The 17,832-nt window shown below is 40.7% G+C and overlaps 2 protein-coding genes across 2 annotated transcripts in view; one reads left to right on the top strand and one right to left on the bottom strand.

Annotated features, from left to right (window-relative positions):
* The window catches only part of LOC125408675 (ATP-binding cassette sub-family G member 3-like), a 238,081-nt gene that overhangs the window by 103,224 nt on the left and 117,025 nt on the right, over positions 1-17,832 (bottom strand). The gene's annotated exons all lie outside the window — the stretch shown is intronic.
* Positions 13,260-17,832, top strand: part of LOC125408679 (ATP-binding cassette sub-family G member 3-like) — a 52,849-nt gene continuing 48,276 nt past the window's right edge. Inside the window, exon 1 of the mRNA XM_087908777.1 lies at positions 13,260-13,373. The gene's annotated coding sequence lies outside the window, so the exon portion shown is untranslated. The remainder of the gene's footprint in view (positions 13,374-17,832) is intronic.

Below are 17,832 nucleotides of genomic sequence, written 5' to 3'. Positions count from 1 at the left end.
ATTGCTGATTCCCCTGTGAGAAGATGTGATACAATTTTGGCCAGTTGTATTGCCTGCAGCTCTCCATGTCAGGATCCTGTAAATTGCTCATAATTGTGTAGAGAGGAGAGCAGCTAATATATACTTTGTGTCAGGTGTAAAAATAAAGCCATATGATGGAGTTGCAGAGAGGCTCATTGGTTAAGAGCACATGCTGCTCATGCAAAGTCCCAAAATTTTGTTCCCAGCATCCACATGATCAGGACACAGTTAGAGATGCAGAGAAGTGGGTGGCCGAGAAACTGTTGTCAGTCTCATTGCTTATTAAAGCATTGTTTGAAATATGTACAATCTCTGACTTAGGTGATTAACTGACCCTACTTTTTTCTTTCTAAGGAGTAAACACGGATGCGAAGGGTTTCTTCACTATGATATTTACCGTCATGATCTTGGCCTACTAGGCCAGCTCACTGCCACTGTGTTTCAAAGCAGGGGAGAATGCAGTGGCTGTACCAACTCTATTTGTGACCATCTACTTTGTGTTCATGCTGGTGAGTGTGAATTGTGTTTTTCTTTTATAAATTTTTTAATTTACTTTTTAAAAAAAATATCTTTTTCATTTTACTTCCCTATTCCAGTCCCCACTCCTTCTGTTCTCTTGCTTCCCCCGTCTTCTCCCATCTTCCCCCATCCACTCCTCAGAGAGGGTAAAGCTTCCCATGCGGAGTCATCAAAGTCTGACACATCACTTTGAGGTAGGACCAAGACCATTCTCCCTATATTTAGGCAGTACAAGGTATCCCTCCAAAAAGAATGGGCTCCACTAAGCCAGTTCAAGCACTAGAGATGAACGCTGGTCCTACCTCCAGTGGCTTCACAGATTTTCCAAGCCACACAGCTGTCATCCACATTCAGAGGGCCTCATTTGGACCTATGCAGGTTCCCCACTATCAGTCCAGAGTCAGTGAACTCCTACTAGCTCAGGTCAGCTGTTTCTGTGGGTATCTCTGTCATGGTCTTGACTCCTTTGCTCATATTAATGTTCCTCCCTCTCTTCAACTGGTCTTCAGAAGCTCAGCCCAGTGCTTAGCTATGGATCTCTGTATCTGCTTCCATCAGTTGCTGGGTGAAGGTTCTAGAATAACAATGAGGTAGTAATCACTCTGATTACAGGGGAAGGTCAGTTCAGGTACCTTCTCCACTATTGCTTGGAGTCTTAGCTGGGGTCGTGGATTCCTGGAAATTTCCCTAGTACCATATGATACTAACCCCATGATGGCTCCCTCAATCAAGATATCTCTTTCCTGGCTCTCCCGCTCTGTCCTTCCTTCAACTCAACCATCCCATTCCTTAATTTCTCCTCCTCCTTCCCCTTCTCCCGTCCCACTCTGCCCTTTCTTCTCTCCTGCCATGCTCCCAATTTTCTCAGAAAATCTTTACTATTTCCCCTTTTCAGGGGGATCCACATATGACACTCTTAGGATTCTCCCTGGTACTTCGCTTCTCTTGGGATTTTGAACTATATGCTGGATATCCTTTGCTTTATATATAATATTCACTTGTGAGTGAGTACATACTGTGTTTGTCTTTTGGGGTCTCAGTTTCCTTACTCAGGATTTTTTTTATTAGTTCCATTCATTTGCATACAAAGTTCAGGATGTCATTTTATTTTTTACTGCTGAGTAGTACTCCATTGTGCAAATATGTCACATCTTCTTCATTCATTCTTCAGTTGAGAGACAGTTAGGTTGTTTCCAGGTTCTGGCTATTACAAATAATACTGATATGAATAAGGTTGAGCAAATGTCTTTGGGTATGTGCCCAAGAGTGGCATTGCTGGGTCTTGAGGTAGAGTGATTCTGATTTTCTACGAAACAGCAACAATGATTTCTAAAGTGACTGTACAAGTTTGTACTCTCACCAGCAGTATAGGAGTGTTCCACTTCTCATCCTCTCCAGCATAAGCTATCATCAGTGTTTTTGATGTCAGTCATTCTGACTGGTATAAGATAATATCTCAGAGTCGTTTTGATTTGTATTTCCCTGATGGCTAAGGATACTGAGCAATTTCTTAAGTGTCTTTTGGCCATTTGCAATTTTTCTATTGAGAATTTTCTATTTAGATCTATACCCCATTTTTGTATTGTATTGTTTGGTATTAGAATGTCTAGTTTCTTGTATTTTATATATATATATATATATATATATATATATATATATATATATATACATACATACATACATATTGGAGATCAGTCCTCTATCTGATGTGGGGTGAGTGAAGATCTTTTCCCACCTTGTACGCTGCCATTTTGTTTTGTTGACTGTGTCATTTGCCTTACAGAAGCTTCTCAGATTCAGGATGTCTCATTTATTAATTGTTGCTTTCAGTGACTGTGCTACTGGGGTTTCATTTAGAAAGTGGTCTCCTCTGCTCATGGATTCAAGTCTATTTCCCACTTTCTCTTCAATAAGTTTCAGTGTGGCTGGATCTATGTTGAGGTCTTTGACCCACTTGGAACTGAGTTTTGTGCATGGAAATAGATATGGATCTATTTGCATTCTTCTATGTGTTGACATCCAGTTATGCCAGCACTATTTGTTGAAAATGCTTTCTTTTTTCCATTGTATAATGTTAGCTTCTTTGTCAAAAAGCAGGTGCTCAAAGGTGTGAGGATTAATATCATGGCCTTCAATTCTATTCCATTGGTCCCACTCTCTGTTTTTATGCCAATACCAAGTTGTTTTCATTAATATAGATCTATATTAGACCTTGAAGTCAGGGATTGTGATGCCTCCAGAAGTTCCTTTATTGTACAGGATTGTTTGGCTATCCTGGGATTGTGTTTTTCCATGTGAAGTTGAATATTGTCCTTTTGAGATCTGTGAAGAATTGTGTTGGGGTTTTGATGGGTATTGTACTGAGTCTGTAAATTCCTTTTGATAAGATTGCCACTTTTATTATGTTGACCGTACTTATCTAAGAGCATGGGAGATTTTGCCATTTTCTGATGTCTTCTTCAATCTCTTCCTTCAAGGACTTAAAGTTCTTGTCATGCAGATCTTTCTCTTGTTTTGTTAATGTTACCCCAAGATTTATTGTTTTTTGTGGTTAATGTGAATGGTGATATTTCTCTAATTTCTTTCTCAGCTCTTTATCATTTGCATATAGAAAAACTATTGATTATTTATTTGATCTTGTATCCTGACACATTACTGAAGGTGTTTAACAGCTGCAGGAGTTCCACAGTAGAATTTTGGGGACAATTTTATATACTATTATATCATCTGCAAGTAGCAAAAGTTTTGATTTTTTTCCTTTCCAATTTGTATCCCCTCTATCTCCTTTTGTCATCTTATTGCTTTAGTGAGAACTTTGAGTATTATATTGAATAGATATAAAGATAGTGGACAGCCCTGTCTTGTTTCTGATTTTAGTGGAATTACTTTGAGTTTCTCTCCATTTAATTTGATGTTGGCTGCCGCTTAGCTGTGCATTGCACTTAGGTATGTTCTTTGTGTTAATGATCTCTGTGAAACATTTATCATAAAGGGGTGTTGAATTTTGTCAAAGGCTTTTTCAGCATCTAGAGAGATGATCATTTGTTTTTTCTTTCTGTTTATTTATATGGTGGATTACATTGACAGATTTTCATATGTTGAACCATCCCTGCATCTCTGGCATGAAGCCGCCATGATCATGGTGGATAATTTTTTGATGTGTTCTTGGATACGGTTTGTAAGTATTTTGTTGAGGATTTTTGCATCAATGTTCATGAGTGAGTTTGATCTTTAATTTTCTTTCTTAGATGAGTCTTTGTGTGGTTTTGGTGTTTGGGTAACTGTTGCCTTATTAAAAAATTTTGGCAATATTACTTACGTTTCTATTATGTGAAACAACTTGAGGAATATAGGTATTAGCTCTTCATTGAAGTTCTGGTAGAATTCTGTACTGAAACTACTTGGCCCTCAATTTTTTGGTGGGGAAACTTTTGATGACTGCTTCTATTTCCTTAGGGGTTATATATCTACTTCTATTGTTTATCTGGTCTTTATTTAATTTTGGTATGTGGCACCTACCCAGAAAATTGCCCATTTATTTTGTATTTTCTAATTTTGTGGAGTACAAGTTTTGAAGTATGACCTAATGATTCTTTGGAATTCCACAAAGTCTGTTTTTAATGTCTCTCTTTTTCCCTGATTTTATTAATTTGGATATTCTCTGCCTTTTGGTTAGTGTGGATAAAGATCTGTCTGTCATGTTGATTTTCTCAAAGGATGAACTCTTCATTTCATTGATTCTTTGAATTGTTTTCTTTGTTTGTATTTTATTGATTTCAGCCATCAATTTGACTATTTCTTATTGTCTATTTCTCCTGGGTAACTCTGCTTATTTTTGTTTTTAGAGCTTTCAGGTGTGCTGTTAAGTCACTAGAATGAGATTTCCCTGTTTTCTTTATATAGGCACTTAGTGCTATCAACTTTTACTTAGCACTGCTTTCATAGTATCCCATAGGCTGGGTATGTTGTGCATTCATTTGAATTCTAGGAAGTATTTAATTTTTTTCTTTATTTCTTCCTTGACCCAAGGGTAATTCAATTGAGCATTGTTCAATTTCCGTGAGTCTATAGACTTTAAGCAATTAGTGTTGTTTATTCGTTCTAATTCTAAGCCATGGAGATCCAATAAGATACATGAGGTCATTCTAATTGTTTTGTATCTGCTGAGGTTTGTTTTGTTACTGAGTATTTGGTCAGTTTTAGAAAATGTTCCATGAGGTGATAGGAAGAAGATATATTCTTTTGTGTTTGGATGAAATATTCTATAGGTCTCTACTAAATGAGTCCTGACAGCTGTTAGTCCTCTTATTCCTGTTAAGTTTCTGTCTAGCAGACCCATCCATTGGTGTGAGTTGGGTGTTGAAGCCTCCTACTATTAGTGTGTGGGGTTTGATATAAGATTTAAACTTTAGTAGTGTTTCTTTTACATATGTCTGTATTCTTGTATTTGGGGCATAGATGTTCAGAATTGAGACTTCATTTTGATAAATTTTTCCTGTGATGAGTATGAAATGTCTTTCTCCATCTCTTTTGATTTATTTTAGTTTGAAGTCTATTTTGTTAGATACTAGGATAGCTACACCCACTTATTTCATAGGTCCATTTGATTTAAAAAATTTTTCTCAACCCTTTACTCTGGGGTAATATCTGTCTTTGAGATTTAGGTGTATTTCCTGTATGTAGCAGAAGGATCAATCCTGCTTTTGTATTTATCCTGTTAACTTGTGTCCTTTTTTTGTTTTGTTTTGTTTTGTTTTGTTTTTTACTTACAGTGTATAACAAGATATCCCAGTGTTTCTTTTTTTTTCTCCTTAGACTTGTTTATTCAAGTATCCGAAAACACTCTTTCCACTTCCTCCCCTCCTCCCAATACCCTCCCGCTCCCCCCACTCCCTCTCCTCCTCCCTCACCATTCCCAAGAGCAGTCAGGGTTTCCTGACCTGTGGGAATCCAAGTTCCTCCCCCCTTCCTCCAGGTCCAGGAAGGTGAGCATCCAAACAGGCCAGGATCCCAAAAAGCCAGTCCATGCAGACGAAACAAGACCCAGTGCCATTGTCGATGACTTCTCAGTCTTCATATGGACCTTGGGAGCTCAGTCAGCCCCCATGTCAGCCACATTCAGAGAATCCGGTTTGATCACATGCTCGTTCAGTCCCAGTCCAGCTGGCCTTGGTGAGCTCTCATTCGATCAGTCCCCTTCAGTATCAGTGGGTGGACACACCCTTCGCGGTCCTGACTTCCAGTGCTCCATGTGGGTCTCCGTCTCTATCTCCATCCATGGTTGGATGAAGGCCCCCTCTGACTTTGCTTTCCTTGCTCATGATCTCCTTCCCTCTGTTTCTCATTTGGACCTAGGGAGTTAAGTCCAGTGTTCCAATATGTGTCTCTGTCTCTATCTCCATCCATCGCCATATGAAGGTTCTGTGGTGACATGCAAAATATTCATCAGCATGGTTATGGGCCAAGGCCAGTTCAGGAACCCTCTCCTCTGCTGCCCAGAGTACAATCTGGGGACCTCTCCTTGGGCCTGGGAACCCCTCCAGAATCAAGTCTCTTGCAAACACTAAAATGGCTCCGTTAGTTGAGATATAAAATTCCCTGCTCCCATAACCATCCTTCCTCCCTCCCCCCTCCCATTCCCCCAAGCCATCCCCAATCCTCCCCCTCTCCCTTCTCTCTAACCATCTCCCCTTACTTCCACCCCCACCCCACCCCCCCTGCACCCAAGTTTGCCTGGCAAGCTTGTCTACTTCTAATATCCAGGAGGATAACTATATGATTTTCTTCAGGTTCACCTTCTTATTTAGCTTCTCTAGGATCACAAATTATAGACTCAAAGACCTTTAACTATGGCTAGAATCCACTTATGAGTGAGTACATACCATATTCCTCTTTTTGGGTCTGGGTTACCTCACTCAGTAAAGTGTTTTCTATTTCCATCCATTTGTATGCAAAATTCAAGATGTCATTGTTTTTTGACGCTGAGTAAAACTAATGTATATATGTTCCACACCTTTTTAACCATTCTTCTATTGAGGACCACCTAGGCTGTTTCCATGTTCTGGCTATTAAAATAGTGCAGCTATGAACAGAGTTGAACAAATACTTTTGTGGTATGATAGGGCATCTCTTGGGTATATTCCCAAGAGTGGAGTTGCTGGGTCCTGAGGGAGGTTGACTCCCAGTTTCCTGAGAAACCGCCACACTGATTTCCACAGTGGCTGCACAAGTTTGCATTCCCACCAATGGATGAGAGATCCCCTCACTCCACATCCTCTCCAGCATAGGCTATCATTGGTGTTTTTGACTTTAGCTATTCTGACTGGTGTAAGATGGTATCTCAAAGTGGTTTTGATTTGCATTTCCCTGATCACTAAGGAGGTTGAGCATGTCCTTAAGTGTCTTTTGGCCATTCGAAGTTCATCTGTTGTGAATTCTCTGTTCAGATCAGTACCCCATTTTTTAATTGGGTTAATTAGAGTTTTATTGTCTAGTTTCTTGAGTTCTTTGTATATTTTGGAGATCAGACCTTTGTCTGATGAGGGGTTGGTGAAGATCTTCTCCCAGTCTGAAGGTAGCCTTTTTGTCTTACTGACAGTGTCCTTTGCTTTACAGAAGCTTCTCAGTTTCAGTAGGTCCCATTTATTCATTGTTTCTCTTATTTTCTGTGCTACTGGGGTTCTACTTAGGAAGTGGCCTCCTGTGCCTATATCTTGTAGACTACTTCCCACTTTCTCTTCTATCAGGTTCAAAGTGGTCAGATTAATGTTGATGTCTTTAATCCATTTGGACTTGAGTTTTGTGCATGGTGAAAGATATGGATCTACTTTCATTCTTCTACAGGTTGACATCCAGTTATGCCAGCACCATTTGTTAAAGATGCTTTCCTTCTTCCATTGTATACCTTTAGCTCCCTTGTCGAAAATTAGGTGTTCATAGGTCTGTGGGTTAATATCTGGGTCTTCTATTCGATTCTATAGGTCGACTTCTCTGTTCTTATGCCAATACCAAGCTGTTTTCAATACTGTAGCTGTGTAATAGAGTTTGAAGTCAGGGATGGTAATGCCTCCAGAAGTTCCTTTATTGTATAAGATTGTTTTGGCTATCCTGGGTTTTTTGTTTTGCCATATAAACTTGATTATTTTTCTCTCAAGGTCTGTGAAGAACTTTGATGGAATTTTGATGGGAATTGCATTGAATCTATAGATTGCTTTTGGTAGAATTGCCATTTTTACTATGTTGATCTTCCCAGTCCAAGAGCAGGGGAGGTCTTTCCATTTTCTGGTATCCTCCTCAATTTCTTTCTTTAAAGACTTAAAGTTCTAGAAGAGTCATTGCCAAACTCTTTTTATGAAGCTACAGTTACCCTGATACCAAAACCACATAAAGACACAACCAAGAAAGAGAATTACAGGCCAATCTCACTCATGAACATCGACGCAACAATTCTCAACAAAATTCTGGCAAACCGAATCCCAGAACACATTAGAATAATTATCCATTATGATCAAGTAGGCGTCATCCCAGAGATGCAGGGCTGGTTCAACATACGCAAATCTATCAATGTAATCCATCATATAAATAAACTGAAAGAAAAAAACCATATGATCATTTCATTAGATGCTGAAAAAGCATTTGACAAAATTCAACATCCCTTTATGATAAAGGTGTTGAAGTTATTGGGGATACAAGGATCATACCTAAATATAATAAAAGCTATTTACAGTAAGCCGACACTAACATCAAACTGAATGGAGAGAAACTCAAAGCCATTCCATTGAAATCAGGAACACGACAAGGCTGTCCACTCTCCCCATACCTCTTCAATACAGTGCTTGAAGTTCTAGCAATAGCAATATGACAACATAAGGGGATCAAGGGGATTCGAATTGGAAAGGAAGAATTTAAACTCTCGTTATTTGCAGATGATATGATAGTATACATGAGTGACCTCAAAAATTCTACCAAAGAACTCCTACAGCTGATAAACACCTTTAGTAATGTGGCAGGGTACAAGATCAATTCCAAAACATTAGTTGCCCTCCTATACACAAAGAATAAAGAAGCAGGGAGGGAAATCAGAGAAACTTCACCTTTCATGATAGCCACAAATAGCATAAAATATCTTGGGATAACTCTGACCAAGGAAGTGAAAGACCTATTTGACGGGATGATTTTTTTTGATCAAGTCTATTCAGTGTTCTGTATGCTTCTTGAACCTTCATAGGAATATCATTCTTTAGGTTGGGAAAGTTTTCTTCTATAATTTTGTTGAATATATTTTCTGGGCCTTTGATCTGCAATTCTTCTCCTTCTTCAATTCCTATTATTCTTAGATTTTTTTTTATTGTGTCCCAGATTTCTTGAATGTTTTGTGATGAGAATTTGTTTGATTTGCCGTTTTCTTTGATCAGAGCATTTATTTTGTCTATGGTGTCTTCAGACTCTGAGATTCGTTCTGTAGTCTCTGTTCGTTTACCTAGATTTTCCATATCCAGCCAGCCCTCGGTTTGTGTTTTCTTCATTGCCTCCATTTCAGTTTTCAATTCTTGAACTGTTTCCATTACCTATTTGATTGTTTTCTCTTGGTTTCCCAGAGTATTATTCATGGATTTACTCATTTCTTCAAACTTTTTGTTATTCTTTTCATCCATTTCTTTACTCATTTCTTCAAACTTTTTGTTATTCTTTTCATCCATTTCTTTACTCATTTCTTCAAACTTTTTGTTATACTTCTCATCCAATTCTTTAAGGGAGTTATTCATATCCTGTTTAAGGGATTCTATTGCTTTCATAATGGCACTTTTTTCCACTTCTTCTGGATTAATGTGTTCAAGTCCTTCTACTGTAGGGTCGTTGGGGGTCTGGTGTTTTCATGTTGTTTTTCAGATTGTTGGAGGAGTTCTTGCCTTGGCGTCTGCCCATCTCTTCCTTCAAATACTCTCTATTGAATCTTCTGATATCGGGTCAGGTTCCCTTGTTGGGCAGGGACTTCACTGACAGAAGGCCTACCTTTCCTCAGGCAGGCTATTGAAACCCAGGAACTGCCTCCTGCTGGGTTGTGCTTCCCGCCCAAGCCCAGTGCACAAGGGAGCTGAGCTAGGGAAAATTTTATGGCCTCAGGGGGAAGGGAGGGAAAAGAAAGTGTACCTGAATGAAAGCTGGGATGGGAGGCGGGAGAACTTAGCAGGGTGGTGCCACCACTGCAGGGTGACCAGGGAGTCAAGGGGGGACAGGGAAAGTCTGAACTCCTCCTAGCTGGGCTTCTGCCGCGGGCCAGGAGCAAACTCACCCTTCCAATGTATGTCTGCCAGGGGCTCAATGCCCCTTACTAGCCAGGAATGTCGCTGATCTGACAGAAGGCCCACCTGTCCTCAGGCAGGCTATTGAAACACAGGAACTGCCTCCTGCCGGGTTGTGCTTCCAAGGGAGCTGAGCTGGGGAAATTTTATGGCCCCAGGGGGGAAGGGAGGGAAAAGGAAGGTGTACCTGGATGAAAGCTGGGATGGGAGGGAGCCACGTATCATTTGTTTAGACAGAACATATTTATTTCAGAAACAACATGGCAACTAATTTTGACTTACACCTTATTCAGTTATTTTAGTTTAAGTTCACATATTGATAATTATTTTGGTTAATACATCTGGACCACTGAGGTCATGAGAATTTGAACTGTGTTTTCAGAGCAGACATCACTGTTGAGTGTGGTGTAGAGGGCTGAGAAGTATCTGAGCTGACCGAAAGACGCCATTGCCTTTGTTACTTTAGAACATGTATATGATAGAATTTTATTCAGTTGTAAAGAAAATGAAATTTGTTGGAAAATGGGTGGAACTGGAAGATATTAAGTTGGGTGAGGTAACCCAGACCTAAGAAAACAAATTTCACTCATAAATGTTGGTCTTACCTTGAAATTTTTAGATTTCTGTGCTTAACTTGGATTCCTGTAGAGGCCAAGAAGTGTGAAAAGGGCCCTTGCTAGGGAGGGTACTAAAATGTGTAAAATATGCAAATAGAGAATGAACTCTGGCCTAAGAAGGGTGACTTGGGATAAGGGAGGAGAAAGGCAATGAGAGGTAGAGGGAAGTTCATATGAAACTAGATAAGTGTGAAAAAGCCATTTGGAAACCTACAATTTTGTAAACAAATTCACCAAAATAATGTAAAAAATGAGTTTGAAGGGCAATTCTCTGTATGAGTGGATAACGCTGCTCCCAGAGTCTGGGTTCTTCAATAAAATTCTGACACAAATGTGGAACACGTCCTTGTGAGTTGTTGGTCCAGGAAACTCCAGGTGCCACAGAAGTGTAAGGCAGTTGTTACAGATTAACTCGGGTTTAGAGGAAGACCAGGGTAGGGTTAGGAGGTGAAGAGAATCAACTAGAGAGCTGATGACATAGTTATCAGATCCTCAGACCTGGGGATGTACTCAGTGTCATACATGGGCCAGACCTGAATCCCTGGGTCAGGTCAGCAGCTCTACTACATAGTAGAAGTAAAAACAAAATCGATGTAGACACCAAATGACAGAAGTAGGAATGTGGTGACCTCTGGAGAGGACGGCCATGGTGGAGCTTGAGGGAAGCCCTGTGCTTCTGTCTTTCCTCTGTGTCTCACTGCTGCTCACTCTCCTTCCCCTTCTCTCCCCACCTCTGTCCTTTTCCATTCTTTCCCTCTCTTCTCGTTACTTTTTGCTCTTTTTTTTCAAGGTAGAGGGCAGAGACAGTTTCACTTTGTAGCCCAGGCTGTCCAGCAACCTTGGGTCTCAGACCGATTCCTGAGATTAGAGGTGTGTGCTCCTATTTCTCCTTCTGCAGTACTGTAAATGTTCAGGAAAAAAATGAGTTTCACAAATACAAATGTGTCACATTGTAAATGTACATAAAGCTGTCTGGTCAGATTTTCTATAATTATGTGTGTATGTACATGTGTGGCTGTACATGGGTGTGCATACCTGTGGTAGTCAACACTAATGTTAACCCCTCTCTCACACTGAGCCTGAGGAATGACTTTCTGATGACCTAGAATGTCTGGTCCTCAAGCCCCAGGAATCCCCTGCCTCCCCCTCCCACCATCTGGCTCTTTACCTGGTACGAGGATCTGAACTCAGGTCCTCATGCTTACAGACACAGGCCACTGCTCAGCGTGTACTTACTCTGTATGTATCTCATGCTCTGATAAAAGTTAACATCATCAAAACCTTGTGCAATAATTATTTTTTGAGAATTTTGAGAACTTCATACATATGAAGTATTTTAATCATACCTAGCCTCATTCACCCTCCACTGGTACTTTACAACATAGTTCCCCCCAAAGCCCCCTCCAAACAACTTCTTTCCCCATCCTTTCTTCCACTCCCTCCCTCTTTTCCTCCCTTCTCCACTTCTTCAATAACCCACTGAGTCCAGTCAGTGCTGTCCATGAACACATGTGAGTAGAATAATCCCCTGGATAGTCTACATACCAAGGACACACTCCTGAAGAAACCCAACTTTCCCTCTCCTGGCAGTCATCATCTGTCTGCAGCGCCTCAGCTGAAGGAATTGCTAGAAGGTTAGAACGATTATAAGAGTATGAAATTAATACTTTTTACCATTAACTTTTTGGTCTGTGAAGTGTCATACACTGCAGCATCTGACTGCAGATTAACAGTTTGCACTTAGTTCCCCCTACCCTCTTCTTGTTCTTTAATGACAGAGTTCAATATTTAGCGCAGGTGCCCAAACCACAAATCCCCCTGCCTCAGCCTCTTGGTCATAGGGATTACAATCATGAACAGTGAATTATTTCTCAATTGATTTTTCAGATATAAAGTGAAGCTATAAATCAATTTATATTGACAACCTGGGTATTTAAGAAGCCATACCCTTAGCTGTCTTGACCCCCATGTGTGTCCCTTTCTGTGTTAAGCATATTCCCCTCCTGTTTATGACCTACAATGCCAGTCTATTAAAAAATGAAGAAAACAGAAAGACAGACAGACATCTTTGCTTCGTTTTCCTTTTTTCTCTTCTCAAGGACTGGCTCCCCCAAATTCAACAGATGTGTGTCTGAGCTAGGGCTCAGTGCAGACTTTTTCTTGCCTGACCTGAAGCTCCAGGACAATTTAGTACACAAGAACCAAGATTCACCACCAGGTGGCGCGAGCTCCACTCTTCTCTTCTGGCTCCACGCAGGCTCACCTTCCTTCCCTGAAATTCCTCATGCAGGCAGAGGCTGAGGACAAGCTGAGCAGCAGCCTGAGAGGCTCCTCTTCCCCTGCATCTGACAGCAGTGAGTGGGGGCGACAGGAATGGCTTTCTTATAGTATAAGTAGCATCACACACCTCACGGACTTACACTGCACAATTATGTGGCTAGTGGAATATTCTGATGTGTGCAAGTTTATTTCCATGATCTATTCTGCTTATTTAATCCAGATATGCTTTCCCACAGCTTCTTTGGGAATTTTACAAGCCACACCCTTGTCTGTACTGACCCTGTTTGTCCCTTTCTGTATTAACCACATATTCACTCCCTGACTATTGCGCCGACCGTCAGTCTACGAAGAAAGAAGGAAAAACAGACACCTTTGCTTTCCTTTTTCTCTTCCCGGGCTGCCTCCCCACCATTCAACTGATGCTGGCCTCATCTAGGGCTCAGTGCAGACCTGAGGCTCCAGGACAACGTTCTACATGGGAATCCCGATTGACCACCAGGTGGCGCTAGCTCCACTCTTCTTTTCTAGTGCTGTCCAAGCTCACCTTCCTTCCCTGAAGGTCCTGATTCAGGCAGGGCTGAGGACAAGCTGAGCAGCAGCAGCCTGGGTCTCTCTTCTCCTGCATCTGACAGCAGTGAGTATGGACGAGCAGGAATGGCTTTCTTATAGTATAATTAGCGTCACACACCTCATGGACTTACAGTTCACACTTCTGTGACTTTGGGAATACTCAGAGGTGTGCAAGCCTATTTCCATAATCTATTCTGCTTATTTGATCCAGATATGCTTTCCCACAGCTTCTCTGGGTATTTTCAGTGTGTGTGTGTGCGGGGCGGTGAGGAGCAGGGTGTGTTATGGGTAGATTCAATGTGTGTGGAGATCACAGGATAATTTTGAAAATCAGTTCTTTTCTTCCAACTTGTTGAGGGGACCTCTCCTGTACTTTGTTCCATGCTGGGAACTCCAGGGTAGCTGACCCTTCAGCTTCCAGGAGATCTCCTGTGTTAGGATCACAAAGGCATGCCACTGTAGTTTCCTTTCCATGGCGTTCTTCGATTGAACTCAGATGGCCAATCCTGTGCAGCCAGAACATTTACCTGCAGAGACATCTTGCTGGACCCTAGGTGGTTCTCAGAGCCCTTTTCTTGGTATGTGGTTCAGAGGATCAAATCCAGAGCTTACACATGCTAGGCAAGTGCTCAGCCAGCCTGGTGGGATTTTACATATAAAAGCATTTCATCCACAAAGAGGCAATTAGACTTCTTCCTTTCCTGATCATATCTCTCTTTCTCTTGTCTCATCTTATTTTTCTGAGGATCCAAGCTCTGCAATAAAGAATAGTTGAGGGATGGTTGCTCCTGGCTCTATCCTGTATTTAGAGGAACTGATTTAATTTATTCCCTATTCAGTATATTTGTTTGCTAGGATTATCACAGTGTCCTTTATTGTGCAGGAATGAGCTTTCTCTTCCTGGTTGTTCAGGTCTGTGATCAAGAATGAGTTTAGTTTTACAAAGACTTCCTCTGTCTATTGAGATTATGATATCGTACTTATCCTGGATCATGTTATGTGCTGAATTTCTTTTACTAATTTGCATATGCTGGACCATGCTTGCAAAAACACAGTGTTCTTTCACCATGTGTTTCTTTGCTTTCTATCACTGTTGACTTTTACTACAATTCATCATGATCTGATAGGATATAAGAAATTACCTTTTGAATTTGTTAAAAGTTTGTGATGGAATGTTCCAATTATTAATATGTAGTTATCTTTATTTTTCCTAACATGGACTGGATGTCTGTTTTGTTAAGTAAGAGTACAGCATTCCAGTCTGTCTGTTTAAAATGCCATTTTCCATCATTTCTCTTGCAGCCTTCATATGTGTGGCCAGCTAGTTGAGTTCCCGCTGCAGTAAACAATTCGTTATTGTTTTCTGCTTTTCAATTCAGCCTGCCACTTGCATCTTTTACTCCAGAATTGAAACTACTTATTTTTAGGTTAGTGGTAAAATGTTTGTACTGAATTAAATCCTATAATTTGACTGGCTTCTCTTTACCCTCTATTTTTCTGTTTTTTTCTTTAGTTGCTATATGTTCTTTTCTTTCTTTCTCATCTTAGATGTTTGCTGGCTCACTGGCAGTTTACTTTTGATTGCTGTGATACAACATCATGACCAAAAGCTACTTGGGGAAGGAGAGGTTTATTTGGCTTACACCTCCACATCACACTCCACCACTGAAAGAAGTCAAGGCAGAAACCATGGAGAAACATGGCTCACTAGTTGCTTCTCTTGGTTTGCACAGCCTGCTTTCTGAAAAATCCCAGGACCAAAAAGTGAGCTGGGTCCTTCCATATTAATCATCAATCAAGAAAATGCCTCATAGATTTACCATTCTGTTGCAGGCAATTCCCCAACTGAGGATTCTTCTTCTCAGATGATTTCAGCACGTGACAAGCTGACAAAAGCTAACCAGCACACTTCCTGAGTTACTGCTGTTGATTTCTTAGAACTACATGAGTTATTTTCTCCTGACTTTTGTGATCCCAGCTTTCTGTCTTTTTCCCTTATGATTTTATTTTCCCATAAGTGTCTTCTTCACTGCTGTTTCTGAGGTCATGCACTGCTTTAGCTATGTTCATCTTGAAGGAAAATTTGCATGTAGTCACATTGGTTGTATTTTTTTTTTTTTTTGAGGACTCAAAATACGTAGTTGCACACTCTGGCCTTTAGCTTTTCTGTCAAGGAAACTTTTGCTGTCATGATTGGTTTGCCAACCAGGTACATGCTAGTAACATGGGTCTTCTCTGTAGTAGCTTCTAGCTTTTCCTTTCTTGTTCTCAGCACTCTGAATTTTACCAAGAGTGTCCTATGACAGTATTATTTTCTGCTCTTATCCATTTGGTGGTCAAAATTACCTCTGTAATTTATTATCTGCATTACTTACCCCGATGTCCTAATCTCTCAATAGAAACAGGATATTTTAGGTTATCGCTTGAATGAATAAGTTTTCTATATCTTTAGTCTCTGTTTTAGCATTCTATTTTAATAAAAACATTTCTGTTTGGTCTGTCTGTCATGTTCTGGAGGTCATCTTAAGTTTTTCTTTATCACTCTTGAATAAAGAGGAATGCAATAACTCATTAGCCTTGTATTTGAAGCTCTTGTATTTTATCTTTCAGTTAATTTATGCTGGTGGTGGTTTCTACTAAATTTTTAAAAGTTTATCTGCAAACTATTCCAACATTTGCGTTTTTAAAGTTTCTCATTCATATTCTATATTGCTTTGCTTCTTTCCTTCAGTTTTCCATCTTTTTGAAGTTGTAATACTTTTGAAGTAAACCTTTGAATAACTTTTTTCAGCACCCTATCCAATTAAATACCTGTGGATTTGGTTGCTGACAAGTTATGATCTTTTGAGAAAGTTTTGTTTCCTCACATTCTTGTGTTTTGTTGTTTGTGCATCTATGGGAATGAATACAGTCTGTACACTGATGTGAGGATTTGTAGTCTTTGCCACTGCTAACCCCAGATGTCTTTGTGGCCTGTGGTCCGGGTAGGACTTCTGTTTGTAGGTTTTTCTAAACAAAGTCACGTCTGCCAGATGCTTTGCGAGAAGTGGGGATGGCAAACAGAGCATGGAGCTCCACAATGGAGAAAGGCCCTGGGATCAAAGCTGTTTGCCTAAGCATTTTCAGATCCTATCCAGCAATAAACCACATACAATAAAGAAGAGGCTGTGGAAATTCAGTAATCCTTTTACTCAGGTTCAAAGTTCTCAGCCCCTGTCTGCTGCACACAAATTGCACCACGAGTCAGTTTCAGAAACCAAAGTCTCTGCCAGGCACCTGCTCAGAACTCTGAGGCTCAGCAGTCATCCATAGGGAGGCAGGGCTGTCTGTCCTCGTGCCTCCACAGCCTGAGCTACTATCGTGATTGCCAGTCACTCACACCTCCATTACTGTGACCTATGAATGCCTACCAACCAGTGCATCCCAGGGCACAATGGCTTGTGCTTGATGATTTTGGTTCCCCACCAGATCTCAGACTCAGAGAATAGAATCTCCTGGTTCTGGCACTGTGAGAAAGGAGTGTGTAGAGCACAGGCTGTGCCCATCTGTGTTTCTTTGTATTATATGGGACAGGAGTTTTCAGAGTGTGCCTTGCCCTGAGTGACTCCATTTATACAGCAGTAATTTTCTTCATTTTGGAAGTAAATTCTGAGGCAAAATAACTCTGTACCTTATATGTCCAATTGTCCAGCACAGACAGTAAAGCCTATGCTGACAAGTAACTTATTAATACAAACAATTTTTTCCTACCTATAAATATATCAGGCCAGCAACACTTAAACCCATGCATGTTTGAAAAGGTTGCCTAAGAAACCATCCTATTGTGCTTGTTCAATACACCAGAGCAATGAGTGCTGCGGTGCCCTCACACTTGGATCACACCCACTGCGCCATCGTCAGGCCACCTGGCATGTGCATCACCAGATACAAGGCAAAAAAAACTCTCAACTCTGTCCCAGGACTTCTGCTCACATGATCAGTCCAAATTGAAGTGGGTCACTTGAGCTCCCATTTGCTCAGATCTTTTGTGCCTGGAGTCAGCTCTGTGCTTTGGAGCAATCTGCCCCATGAACCCTCTCTCTATCTTGAACTGACACTGTGTCTTGAACCAACTGAGTATATATTGGCCTCCCTGTTCCAGAACAGCTCTCTCTGCTGCATGTGTATCAGCTCTGTTCTCCCTTCCACAGCCCTGTTTTAACCCTTGCACCACTGTAAGCCTTTGTGGGTGACACTATGTATCGTGCTCAATCCAGTCTGAGATCTGAGAGACAGTGTTGGTCATAGGGTCAGAAGGAACCAGTTTACACTTGCCAAAAGCTACAACCCTCAGAAGAAACAAAATTCCCTGGGGAATGAAAGGCAAGAAAATTGATACCGCTTATGAATATCTTGTTCTTCAATGATCTGACATGTAGATGATGTAAATGTATCCTTGCATGTTTTCCACATGACATCCTCATGACAGTGATTGATCCAATGAGTTCATTACAAATACTGCTCTGCCATGTGGGAGGAGACAG

This window comes from Myodes glareolus, chromosome 8 (genome assembly GCF_982192425.1).
Source record: "Myodes glareolus chromosome 8, mMyoGla1.1, whole genome shotgun sequence".
Taxonomy (NCBI): Eukaryota; Metazoa; Chordata; class Mammalia; order Rodentia; family Cricetidae; genus Myodes; species Myodes glareolus.
Note: the sequence above shows the minus strand (reverse complement) of the source record. Positions and strands in the feature narration are given on the sequence as shown.